The sequence below is a fragment of the Schistocerca americana genome, chromosome 8, assembly GCF_021461395.2.
Source record: "Schistocerca americana isolate TAMUIC-IGC-003095 chromosome 8, iqSchAmer2.1, whole genome shotgun sequence".
NCBI lineage: Eukaryota > Metazoa > Arthropoda > Insecta > Orthoptera > Acrididae > Schistocerca > Schistocerca americana.
This window is the reverse complement of record NC_060126.1, coordinates 386,090,651-386,103,144: the sequence shown is the minus strand read 5'-3', so window position 1 is coordinate 386,103,144 and position 12,494 is coordinate 386,090,651.

Below are 12,494 nucleotides of genomic sequence, written 5' to 3'. Positions count from 1 at the left end.
CTGAAGAGCCTAGAACCGCTCTACCACAGCGGCCGGTTTATGTATGTTGATAATGCAATATTGTAGTCACTGAAGAACAAAAGAACTCCTTGGAAAATAGCAAATGATGTCCTCTACAGTGCGCAATAAAGTGACACTGAATTTAAAAAAACAAATGACATGAATTTGTTTCACGAGGAAAAATGGCACTGTTAAGATAAATGTAGATGGCACCTCTACAGACTCCGTAACAAACACAGAATTTCTCGGAATGAATTTCATTCTCAAATGAAGTGGTGTGAACACACAAAGATATATGCAAATGGAATTTGATCAGCATGTTAGCTCTTAGCGTTCTGTCATTAGTGTGTAACTGCCGCCGCGCGGAGTGGCCCGCGGTTTGTCGCGTCATGTCACGGACTGCGCGGCCCCTCCCGCCGGAGGTTCCAGTCCTCCCTCGGGCATGGGTGAGTGTGTTGTTCTTAGCAGAAGTTAGTTTAAGTAGTGTGTAAGTCCAGGGACTGATGACCTAAGCAGTTTGGTGCCTTAGGAATTCACACACATTTGAACATTTTGTAGTAACTGCCAGTGTCTTCTAGTTTCTTAATATTCAAATGTACAGTCAGTTCTTAGCTTTGGGATACTTTACTGGAGAACAAATGTACAAAATATGAACACAATTTTCAAACTGTTATACAGATCTGTTCAAAGCACTGGGTAGTCGAACGACACCAAGTGAGTACATTAACTAATCAGTTGTACACATCAAAAATAACATTGATAACTACTGCACAAAGACTCTGTCCATGACCATCGGACAACGGCTAGATTAAACTTAGCGTTTGCCAAAAAATAATTAACAAAATTCAAAACAGTGTTTTCTACAAAGGAATAAAACTGTATAGTAAATTGTCCAAATGGATTAAAAAGATTACCAAATAAAATTTATTTAATAAGCTAGTTTAAAAACCCTTTTAAACAGTACATTCCATGCCGCGAATTCTATATTGTGGAATATTTTTAAAAAAAGTTCAGAACTGTGTGAATTCCTAAGGGACCAAACTGTTGAGGTCATCGGTCCCTAGACTTACACACTACTTAAACTAACTTATGCTAAGAACAACGCACACACCTATGCCCGAGGGAGGACTCGAATCTCCGGCGGGAGGGGCCGCGCAATCCGGGACATGGCGCCGCAAGCCGCGCGGCCACACCGCGCGCCGTGAAATATTACGTAGATAACGCAGAGTAGGGGTTTCGTAATACACGTAACACAAATAGATAATAATAACGATACTAAAACATCTGTCATTTCAAGTGACATTTTAATCCTATATAATTTTTTCCTTATTTCTTTGTTTTCTTGTAAAGCGTTCTGCCAAAGCTATTCAGTGTATAATACTAACAACTTATGCTATTTCGGAGCTCAATAACTTACTCATTATGGAAGTATGTCTTTTAGTGCTGCATATGGACTACTTGGCCCCGGCATCTAATAAGTTTTGTGCCGTTGTACTCCACTCAGACCACTTTGACAGAACCAACGACCCCCAGCGCGCAACCCACGCTAAGCAACTGACGCCATGGGTTCCGTAGCCCATGCAGCACTACTTGGAGGGCAGGTCCCGTGGAGATCTTTTGTTCTCTTTCTTTGCTTAAATGGCATTTGTGTTATACCTATAACACTATAACACGTCAGACTGGAAATAGGGAATTATGAAAGAAATCATGTGATTTAATAGAGTGACAAAAGAAGATAGGATAGGTTGAGTAATATATGTCCCTTCGCCAGAGCAGTCCAGGGAGGGGGTCTCGGAATGCGACCTCGAACCTGTCACCCCTGTGCAGTGCCTCCCAAGGTTACTTCTTAGGGAACGTTCATATGCTGGTCTACTTAACTCTAGATTCTACTTGGTGTTTGTGTACTATATGATAAAGAATCACTATTGGTGTGTGTTGTATATGCTGTATGGTCTCTTATTCTAACTTACGCTATGTGCTAAAAATACATGTAACGGGCTTAACATGGCGCCTAGTACAATGGCTGGCCACGATTAGATGATATCCCTTTGATTTGGCCCACGTTCAGTGTTCCTATATTTGAGTATCGACAAATTCTTCTTCGTGTGATATGTCATTTGTTTTGGTGATGGAGGAGTCCATTGCACTGGAGTCTTCCTCTGAACTAACCCAGTTGTCTCGCTGACGTCTGCTACGGTGCCTGTAATGTCTCATTTCTTTATACATGGTGAGTTCTATCTTGGAGATGTGGTCTAATAGTTCATTTCGTTGTCTCCACTTGGCGTGAATCCCTGATTATGTGTCGTAGTATTTCTGTTGCGATTCCTGTTAAGTTTCGCAAGTGTGTGACTATCGCTCACAGTATAGCACGATGTGTTCAGGGGATCCATATTCACCACATTGGCAATTGCCATCTGGAGAAAGTAACAGACGATATAAGTTCGCTGAATATGGGTCATGACCAGTCAGGAAATGAACCGTATAATGGCCACGATTGGCATGATTCACCGCAAATATTCTCTGATGTTCAGGAAGAAGGAATACACCCTGCGGCTTTTATCAGTTTGGTATCACTCCCGTAGACAGCCGTCCAGCCGCGAAGTGTTTAGTTGACGTTATTTTTCGACTTCTTCTCATATTATTTCCCTGATCTTATGTGTCTTCTCCTCTCAGGCCAGTGGCATGTGGTCCAGTATACACTACTGGCCATTAAAATTACTACACCAAGAAGAAATGCACATGATAAACGGGTATTCATTGGACAGATATATTATACTAGAACTCACATGTGATTACATTTTCACGCAATTTGGGTGCATAGATCCTCAGAAATCAGTCAAACAGAGTGGGCGTGTACAGGTACAGCTGCCTAAGCAGCTTCAACCCAATACCACAGTTCATCAAGAGTAGTGACTGGCGTATTGTGACGAGCCAGCTGCTCCGCCACCATTGACCAGACGTTTTCAGTTGGTCAGAGATCTGGAGAATGTGCTGGCCAGGGCAGCAGTCGAACATTTTCTGTATCCAGAAAGGCCCGTACAGGACCTACAACATGCGGTCGTGCATTATCCTGCTGAAATGTAGGGTTTTGTAGGGATTGAATGATGGGTAGAGCCACGGGTCGTAACACATCTGAAATGTAACGTCCACTGTTCAAAGTGCCGTCAATGCGAACAAGAGGTGACCGAGACGTGTAACCAATGGCACCACATACCATCACGTCATGTGATACGTCAGTATGGCGATGACGAATACATGTTTCCAATGTGCGTTCATCGCGATGTCGCCAAACACGGATGCGACCATCATGATGCTATAAACAGAACCTGGATTCATCCAAAAAAATGAAGTTTTCCCATTCGTGCACCCAGGTTCGTCGTTGAGTACACCATCGCAGGCGCTCCTGTCTGTGACGCAGCATCAAGGGTAACCGCAGCCATGGTCTCCGAGCTGATAGTCCATGCTGCTGCAAGCGTCGTCGAACTGTTCGTGCACATGGTTGTTGTCTTGCAAACAACCCCATCTGTTGACTCAGGGACCGAGACGTGGCTGCACGATCCGTTACAGCCATGCGGATAAGATGCCTGTCATCTCGACTGCTAGTGATACGATGCCATTGGAATCCAGTGCGGCGTTCCGTATTACCCTCCTGAACCCACCGATTCACCGATTCTATATTCTGCTAGCAGTCATTGGATCTCGACCAACTCGAGCAGCAATGTCGCGATACGATAAACCGCAATCGCGATAGGCTACAATCCGACCTTTATCAAAGTCGGAAACGTGATGGTACGCATTTCTCCTCCTTACACAGTGTTCAAAACACTGGGTTGTTTAACTACAAATGGTTCAAATGGCTCTGAGCACTATGGGCCTTAATATCTGAGGTCATCACTCCCCTAGAACTTAGAACTACTTAAACCTAACTAACCTAAGGACATCACACACATCCATGCCCGAGGCAGGATTCGAACTTGCGACCGTAGCTGTCGCGTGGTTCCAGACTCATGACGGTATAGCCCTTACGAGAATGTAACAGGTGCGAGGAGGAAATTAGATGTAATCTTTGAGAGAAATGCAACGTATTTCACGCGAAACCCTACTGAATACGTTTAGAGATCCTGTGCTGGATGAGGACTGTGGGACAGATCTGTTATTAGTAACCCATGTCTCGCGTACGGGCTATGAGAACAAGATGAGAGAGATGTAGAGGAATACAGAGAGTTTGTATGTGAATGGTTCGGTTTTAAAAATGAATAATAAATCGATTTATTACTTAATATGGGCAAACATACACCATAAACAGCGGCAACAATCCAAGTTTCTGATGCGCTACCCGCTGGTCGCTTGTCATGCTTACTGCGCAAGTATAGCGTTTGATTCCAAGATGGCGTCGAAACAGGAAAGGGCTTTCCGTGTGCTCAGTGTTGATGTGTCCAGATCTGTGGTTACAGTGATGCGCGAGTTTCGTACATGGTTTAAGAAAGACCTACCATACAAAAATAACATAGGTAGGTGGTAGCGACAGTTCGTGGAAAGCGGATGCCTTTGTGAGGGGAAGAGCCCTGGTCGACTTCGTGTAATCGACACAAACGCCGAAAGAGCACGCGAGGCGTTTCACCGAAATCCTCGCAAGTCATTAAGTAAAGCAAGCAGGGAATAGTTCATACTAAAGATTGCGGTGTGGAAGGTGCTGCGTAAGCGGCTATATTTTAAGCCGTACGAAGTGTGATTAGTGCAGGCCCTTACACCAGTAGACAATGACTTCTGCGAAGAGCCTGCAGTTAACAACGGAGGACGCTGGTATTTGTTCGTCCTCTGTTGGAGTACTGCTGCGCGGTGTGGGATCCTCACCAGACAGCATTAATGGAGTACCTCGAGAAAGTTCAAAGAAGGGGAGCACGTTTTGTACTATCGAGAAATAGGAGAGAGAGTGTCAAGGGCATGATACAGGATTTGGGCTGGACATCATTGAAGGAAAGACATTTCTCGTTGCGGCAGGATCTTCTCACGAAATTTCAATCACCAACTTCCTCCTCCGAAGGCGAAAATATTTTGTTGACGTCAGCCCACATAGGGAGAAACGAACATCATAACAATAATAAGGGAAATCAAAGCTCTCACCGAAAGATACAAGTATTCGTTTTTTCCCCGCGCTGTTAGAGAATGGAATAATAGAGAATTATTGAGAAGGTGGTTCGATTAGTCCTCTGGCAGGCACTGAAATGTGGTTTACAGAGTACCCATGTAGCTGTAGATGCGGATGTTTTGTAGAAAGACTCATCTTATGCGATGAAGCCACTTTCTATGTTCGTGGCAAGGTGAACACACACAATGTCCGTATCTGGGGAAGCGAGAAACGACATACGCTAATAGAGCATCAGCGTGACTCTCCAAAAGCGAACGTTTTCTGTGCGGTGTCGCGCGGGAAAGTGCACGGCCCATTATTCTGTGAACAACAAACGGTGACGGGTAATTTCATTTCGAGACAAATTAGTAATCTGGTTGTTACCCCATCTGAACATCAGTTATAAGGATTACATTTTGCAATTTGCAGTGCTCTGCCCCATTTTCTCAGGAATATTGGAAATCTTCTTAATCTTGTTCTTCACTTAACGCTGAATTGAACATTCTGCAACAGCAGAGAACCACCTTGTTCATCGGATTTCACCCTGCGATTTCTTTCTATGACACTTTGGGATTTCACCCTGCGATTTCTTTCTATGACACTTTGCGAAAGACTGAGTTTATGTAGCACCAATGCTCATGTCTCTTGAACAGGTGTGTGATCAGTTAAAACACGCACTGCAGATCATCACGGAGGACATGCAATACTAAATATGAGAAGAATCTGATTACAGTGTAGATGTGTGTGGCGTGTGACTAGGGGTGCACATACTGAAGGATTGTGATTACTGCATCAAAACCCTGGACAGTTGCCGTTGCTTATGCTGTACGTTTTGCCAATATAAAGTAATAAATCGATTTATTATTCATTTTTAAAACCACACTATTCATTTATAAACATTTTTCCATCGCTCAATACGTCATGGAACAGGCCAGAAATTCGCTATTACTGATACGAAGTGCCCTCCACCATTCAATGGACAGTGACTGGCGGAGTATGTGCATGGACGTAGCGCGTCTCTGCAAACAGAAGAAATTCATTACTTATCTCAGGTCGGAGGCTATCTTCCGGACAGAGTAATGTCGTTGTGACATCACTGTAAGTATCAGCACGTTTCACGAGTAGTTGCCTGCATAAGTTTCATAACACACTTTCAAACACGTATTTCGAAACAGAACCGCCCAGGCGTCGACTATATCCACTCGACGGCGACGTGTTTGGCACGAGAAGTCGAGCAGAAGCAGTGGAGTTCTTTCTGGGGAAGGTGCCCTCCAGAAAGAGCGTCAGCAGCGCTGGACAGGAAAAGTCTGGGCCGATAACCCAGCCAGTCTCCCGGTGGGAACATCCGGCTCCATGCCAGGTCACTGTTTTATCTAGATTCTCTTTCTTAGAGCGCCTCGCTGTTGCTCAATCGCAGATGCACAGTAGTCGGTGTTAACTGGTTCGAAGTGCCTCGTAATTGATTACAGCTTCTTCAGCTACTTCTTTCTGTGTCATCTGCTCGCAGGAAACAGTGGGCTATCAATGAATATCCTTCTTTATTGAACAGGAATCAAGTTCTTCAAAAATATTATCATTTCTCTAAATCGCTACAGGTAAATTCCAGGGTCGTTCTTTTGAAAAAGGCACGACCGATTTGCTTCACTGTTCTTTGATAAACCGAGCTTATGCTCCGTCTCTGATTACCGCGCTGTCGACAGAATGTTAACCTCTAATCTTTCTTCCTTCCTCTGTATTACCGAAAGAGGCGATGCAGTGATTAAGGCACCTGACGGTCATTCGGAAGAATACCGATTCAGTTCTCCGTTCGCATTTACTAGGGTTACCCAGAAAGTAATGCCCCGCATTTTTGTTCTCAGCCGAAAACAATGCTATGAATGCGAAAGTTACGTATGTACACACATCAAAAACAGTTTTGCACCACATCGATTCTGAAAGTTCCGGAACCCGTGCAGAAAACTGGAATAGAGATCAACATAAACAGCATTTCCGCCCTTTTTATTGCTCATGAAAACCACACATTGCATGTTCTACCACCATACAGCGAGACCTTCAGAGGTGGTGGTCCAGTTTGCTGTACACACCGGTACCTCCAATACACAGTACCACGTCCCCTTGCATTGATGCATGCCTGTATTCGTAGTGGCATACTACCCACAAATTCATCAAGGCACTGTTGATCCAGATTGTCCCACTCCTCAACGGCGATTCCCTCAGAGTGGTTGGTGGGTCACGTCGTCCATAAACAGCCCTTTTCAATCTATCATAGGCATGTTCGATATGGTTCATGTCTGGAGAACACTCTGGCCACTCTAGACGAGCGATGTCGTTATCCTGAAGGAAGTCATTCACAAGATGTGCACGATGGGGGCGCGAATTGTCGTCCATGAAGACGAATGCCTCGCCAATATACTGCCGATATGGTTGCACTATCGGTCGGAGGATAGCACTTACGTCTCGTACAGCCGTTACGTCGCCTTCCATGACCACCAGCGACGTACGTTGGCCCCACATAATGCCACCCCAAAACATAAGGGAACCTCCACCTTGCTGCACTCGGTGGACAATGTGTCTAAGGCGTTCAACCTGACCGGGTTGCCTCCAAACACGTCTCCGACGATTGTCTGGTTGAAGGCATATGCGACACTCATCGATGAAGAGAACGTGATGCCAATCGTGATCGTGAGCGGTCCATTCTTGATGTTGTTGGGCCCGTCTGTACCGCGCTGCATGCTGTCGTGGTTGCAAAGATGGACCTCGCCGTGGACGTCGGGAGTGAAGTTGCCCATCATACAGCCTATTAAGCAGTCTGAATCGTAACACGACGTCCTGTGACTGCACAAAAAGCATCATTGAACATGGTGGCGTTGCTGTCAGGGTTCCTCCGAGCCATAATCCGTATTCCGTAGGTAGCGGTCGTCCATTACAGTAGTAGCCCTTGGGCGGCCTGAGCGAGACATATCATCGACAGTTCCTGTCTCTGTGTATCTTATCCATGTCCTAACAACATCGCTTTGGTTCGCTCCGGGACGCCTGACACTTGCCTTGTTGAGAGACCTTCCTGGCACAAAGTAACAATGCGGACCCGATCAAACCGCTGTATTGACCGCTAGACAACACGAGCCGCGTACCTTATTCCTGGAACAATGACTGGAACTGATCGGTTGTCGGACTCCCTCCGTCTAATAGGCGCTGCTCATGCATGGTTGTTTACATCTTTGGGCGGGTTTAGTGACATCTCTGAACAGGCAAACGGACTGTGTCTGTGATACAACATCTACAGTCAACGTCTGGCTTCAGGAGTTCTGGGAACCGGGGTGATGCAAAACTTTTTTGGATGTGTGTATTACCGGAAGTCCCCTGAGTGAGCGCGCCATGTTTCCGTTACTTTCGACACATGGCGGTAGCTGCAGGACAGTTTCAAAATGTCGTCTGTAGGTGATTTACGTTACAAGCAACGTTCCGCCGATGAATTTCTCACTGCAGAGAAAGAAACTGTGGGGAATATTCACAAACGCTTGTGCAAGGTCTATGGAGCATCTGCTGTCGACGGAAGTACAGATAGTCGCTGGGCACGCAAGGTGACGTCATCAGAAGGGGGCTCAGCGGAGCTCCACGATTTGTAGCGGTCGGGGAGACCATCCACGGCTGTCACACTTGACATGTTGCAGTTAGCTGGTGTCATTCGCGAGGACAGACGCATTACTATAGGCAGTTGGTGCTGCATCTGTCAATCAACAAAGGAAATTGACACAGTGAAGCACTGGCTCCGCCGCCAGGACAAGGACTGGTACCGACAGGGCATACACGCCCTTGTTTCGCGCTGGAGGAAGGCCATAGAACGGGATGGAGGTTACGTGGAAAAATAGGGTGTGTAGATAAAACACCATTTTCAGTGTGTGTAATTCTAATTATGTTCAATAAAGAATTGTTGAAGAAAAAAATGCGGTGCATTATTTTCTGGGCAACCCTCGTACATTATCTGTGGATTTTCTAAATTCTGGACTATTTTCATTGAAAAGGACACCGTCGAATTCTTTCCCTAATCCGAGCTTATATTCTGTTGTCGACGCGACGTTAAACCTTACACTTCTTATCCTTTTCATTATTTTTTCTAATCTGTTCTGATCAATCACAGAAATATGTAAAAAAATTTAAGACACTGTTAAAATCTTCCAAAAATTTTTGGTAGCCGCATTAGCTGTTAATGGTTCCTTTGTTACAGGACCATACACAACCGGTTTCGCGGTGACTTAATCGCATCCTCGGGTGCATACAACTATGAAAAAACATAATACGAATTAGAGGGTATAATAGTGGTAAATATAAGGCAATTAACGAGAAAGACAGGGAAACAGATACAGATAACTAATTTAACATTGGTTCGTTAAAAATACACTGCCTCCCAACGTTCGGATGGGGATCGAATTGCCAGAACCGTCTTGAGTGGATGGCTACAAGGTGAAACATCAAACATTCTAATGGACAGCAGGCGCAGGCGGTGTACAGGAGCATTCCTAGCCGCGGACATGGATCTAAAAATAAAGTTGAAATAAGACCCCGGAGGAAATCTATACGAAATAAATCCGTGTTTGGATAGAAAAAAATAAAGATTCACGAGTGATGGAAAATCGAGAAGTACCGAAAAAAATACGTGCTGGAGACGTGACTGTACCTGAAGTAATATGGCCAGGCCACCTAACCTATCTTTAACGAACCAATGTTAAATTAGTTATATGACCATTCTTCCCCTTTTCTGGTTGGTTGGTTGGTTGGTTTGGGGAAGGAGACCAGACAGCGTGGTCATCGGTCTCATCGGATTAGGGAAGGATGGGGAAGGAAGTCGGCCGTGCCCTTTCAGAGGTACCATCCCGGCATTTGCCTGGAGTGATTTAGGGAAATCACGGAAAACCTAAATCAGGATGGCCGGACGCGGGATTGAACCGTCGTCCTTCCGAATGCGAGTCCAGTGTGCTACCACTGCGCCACCTCGCTCGGTCCTTTTCTGGTCAATGCCTTATTCTTACCATTATTATATCTTCTAATGCATATTATATTTTTTCATAGATATACACATCTGCGGATGCTATTAAATCATCGCGAAACCGGTTATGTATGACCCTGTAGTAAAGGAACTACTAACAGCTACCAACAGTTTTTTTAGAAATTTTTTTAGAAAACATATAAAAAATATATCATGTATCAAAGCTGTGGATACTCAAACTGTAAAATCAGATGTTCTAATCAGGGTCGCTATGTATTTGTTCCGAGGCACTAAGTGAAGGTTGCGTTTCTAAAAACCTCTCTGATCAGATCCACGTTTCCCTTCTACCCCTCTTCTATGAAGAGTAGCATAAAAACAAAAGTATTATTTCGAATCATTTCGCAGCACTATGCAGTATTCTGTGTTTGGTGGTGGTTAATAGTTCAATATTTTCATCAGCAAGGTGAAGAACTTCGTCATTGGTTACACGATCGAAACACGAGTTTTTTGACATTCAGCGATGTATCAACATTTTGAATGTCTTCGTGGACGAAGTTTGGACAAGAAAAGAAGTAAACAGAAGAATAAAAGTGACCTGAGAGCTTTGGGATAACTGTTCCGAAAATAAGTTTCCTATGTTTCTGGTTCAAATGGCTCTGAGCACTATGGTACTCAACTTCTGAGGTCATCAGTCCCCTAGAACTTAGAACTACTTAAACCTAACTAACCTAAGGACATCACACACATCCATGCCCGAGGCAGGATTCGAATCTGCGACCGTAGCGGTCGCGCGGTTCCAGACTGCAGCGCCTAGAATCTCTCAGCCACCCCGGCCGGCCTATGTTTCTGGAAACGAAAGTCTACAATATGTGTGTGTTGATAATTTTGACTTACGGCCGTGAGGTTTTGTTGAGGCTTTAAGGCGCTAAACTGTTGAAGTCATAAGCGTTCAGATTATGACTCAAAATGGGCCTTCTAGGGGAAGCTGTCGGTGGTTCTTGAAGAAGCTGACACATCGCATCCAAAACGGCATTAATACGTGGGTGAAACTACACTGACAAGGAGCATAGAAATTTGTCAATGAACAAACACAATGGAAAAAAAGTGGTTCAAATGGCTCTGAGCACTATGGGACTCAACTGCTGAGGTCATTAGTCCCCTAGAACTTAGAACTAGTTAAACATAACTAACCTAAGGACATCACAAACATCCATGCCCGAGGCAGGATTCGAACCTGCGACCGTAGCGATCCCGTGGTTCCAGACTGCAGCGCCTTTAACCGCACGGCCACTTCGGCCGGCTACACAATGGAAAGGTAAAATGAATAATCACAAGAATTTTCCCATTTAAGGAGACTTTCGGTAAGAATTTGTAGAATAACCGGTGTCCACGGTCGGAAATTATAACTCCTTTGTCATGTTACTACGGCAAATAAAGTTCAGAACGCGTTCTATAACCTGTGCTGTATCTGCCAAAATCTCGGATGGCTCAGATTGCGATATATCATTTCCGGAATTGTGAACGACCGCGCCATGTTTCCGATGTCCGGCGTTATCTCCAGCCTGGGAATAAGTCAAGAGGTGAGTTTTGACTTCTCTCTGGCGGAAATGGTGGGGAGGGACGCAATGCCGAAGATTGTGGTCAAAGTCCAGCCACGTTGGCGTGAAAGGTAGTGTTCGGAAGTGCGTTGCCGCGCCCGGGTATGTGAAAGGTCTCAGTGAATTGCCAGATGTCATGGATGGTGTTGCTGTTCAGCGAATGTACACGGGGTATGTACGAAGAGCCCGTCTAACAGAGATTAACAGCGAGAGGCGTTCAATAAATAATGCAACACATTTTTTTTCTCGGCCAGTTTCAATTGAGGAAATGCGGAATTTATGTGGAACATATTCCTGCTGCAGTCCCTACAGTTTCATGAAATTCCGATAGATGGCGGCGCCATACGTAGCTTTCAAAATAGCGTTTGTAACGGAGATACTTTCGAAGCAGAGAACTGTCATTCAGTTTCTTTTGGCGGAAAACCAAAGCATCGCCAATATTCATAGGCGCTAGCAAAATGTCTACGCAGACAGGTAGTGAACAAAAGCAAGGCGAGTCGTTGGGTGAGGCGTCTGTCATCATCGCAGCGAGGTCGCGTAAACCTGACCGATCTAACGCCTGCTGGCCGGCCGCACAGAGCTGTGACTCCCGCAATGCTGGAACGTGCGGACACTCTCATTCGACGTGACCAACGGATCACAATCAAACACACCTCGTTGTTGTCTCTACCGGAATTACTGGTACACCCGTCCAATAGTTCGGGTATTCAAAGGTGTGTATTCCCTTGGTTCCTCGCCGCCTGACGGAGGGCCATAAAGAGCAACGATGGACCATCCGCACGGA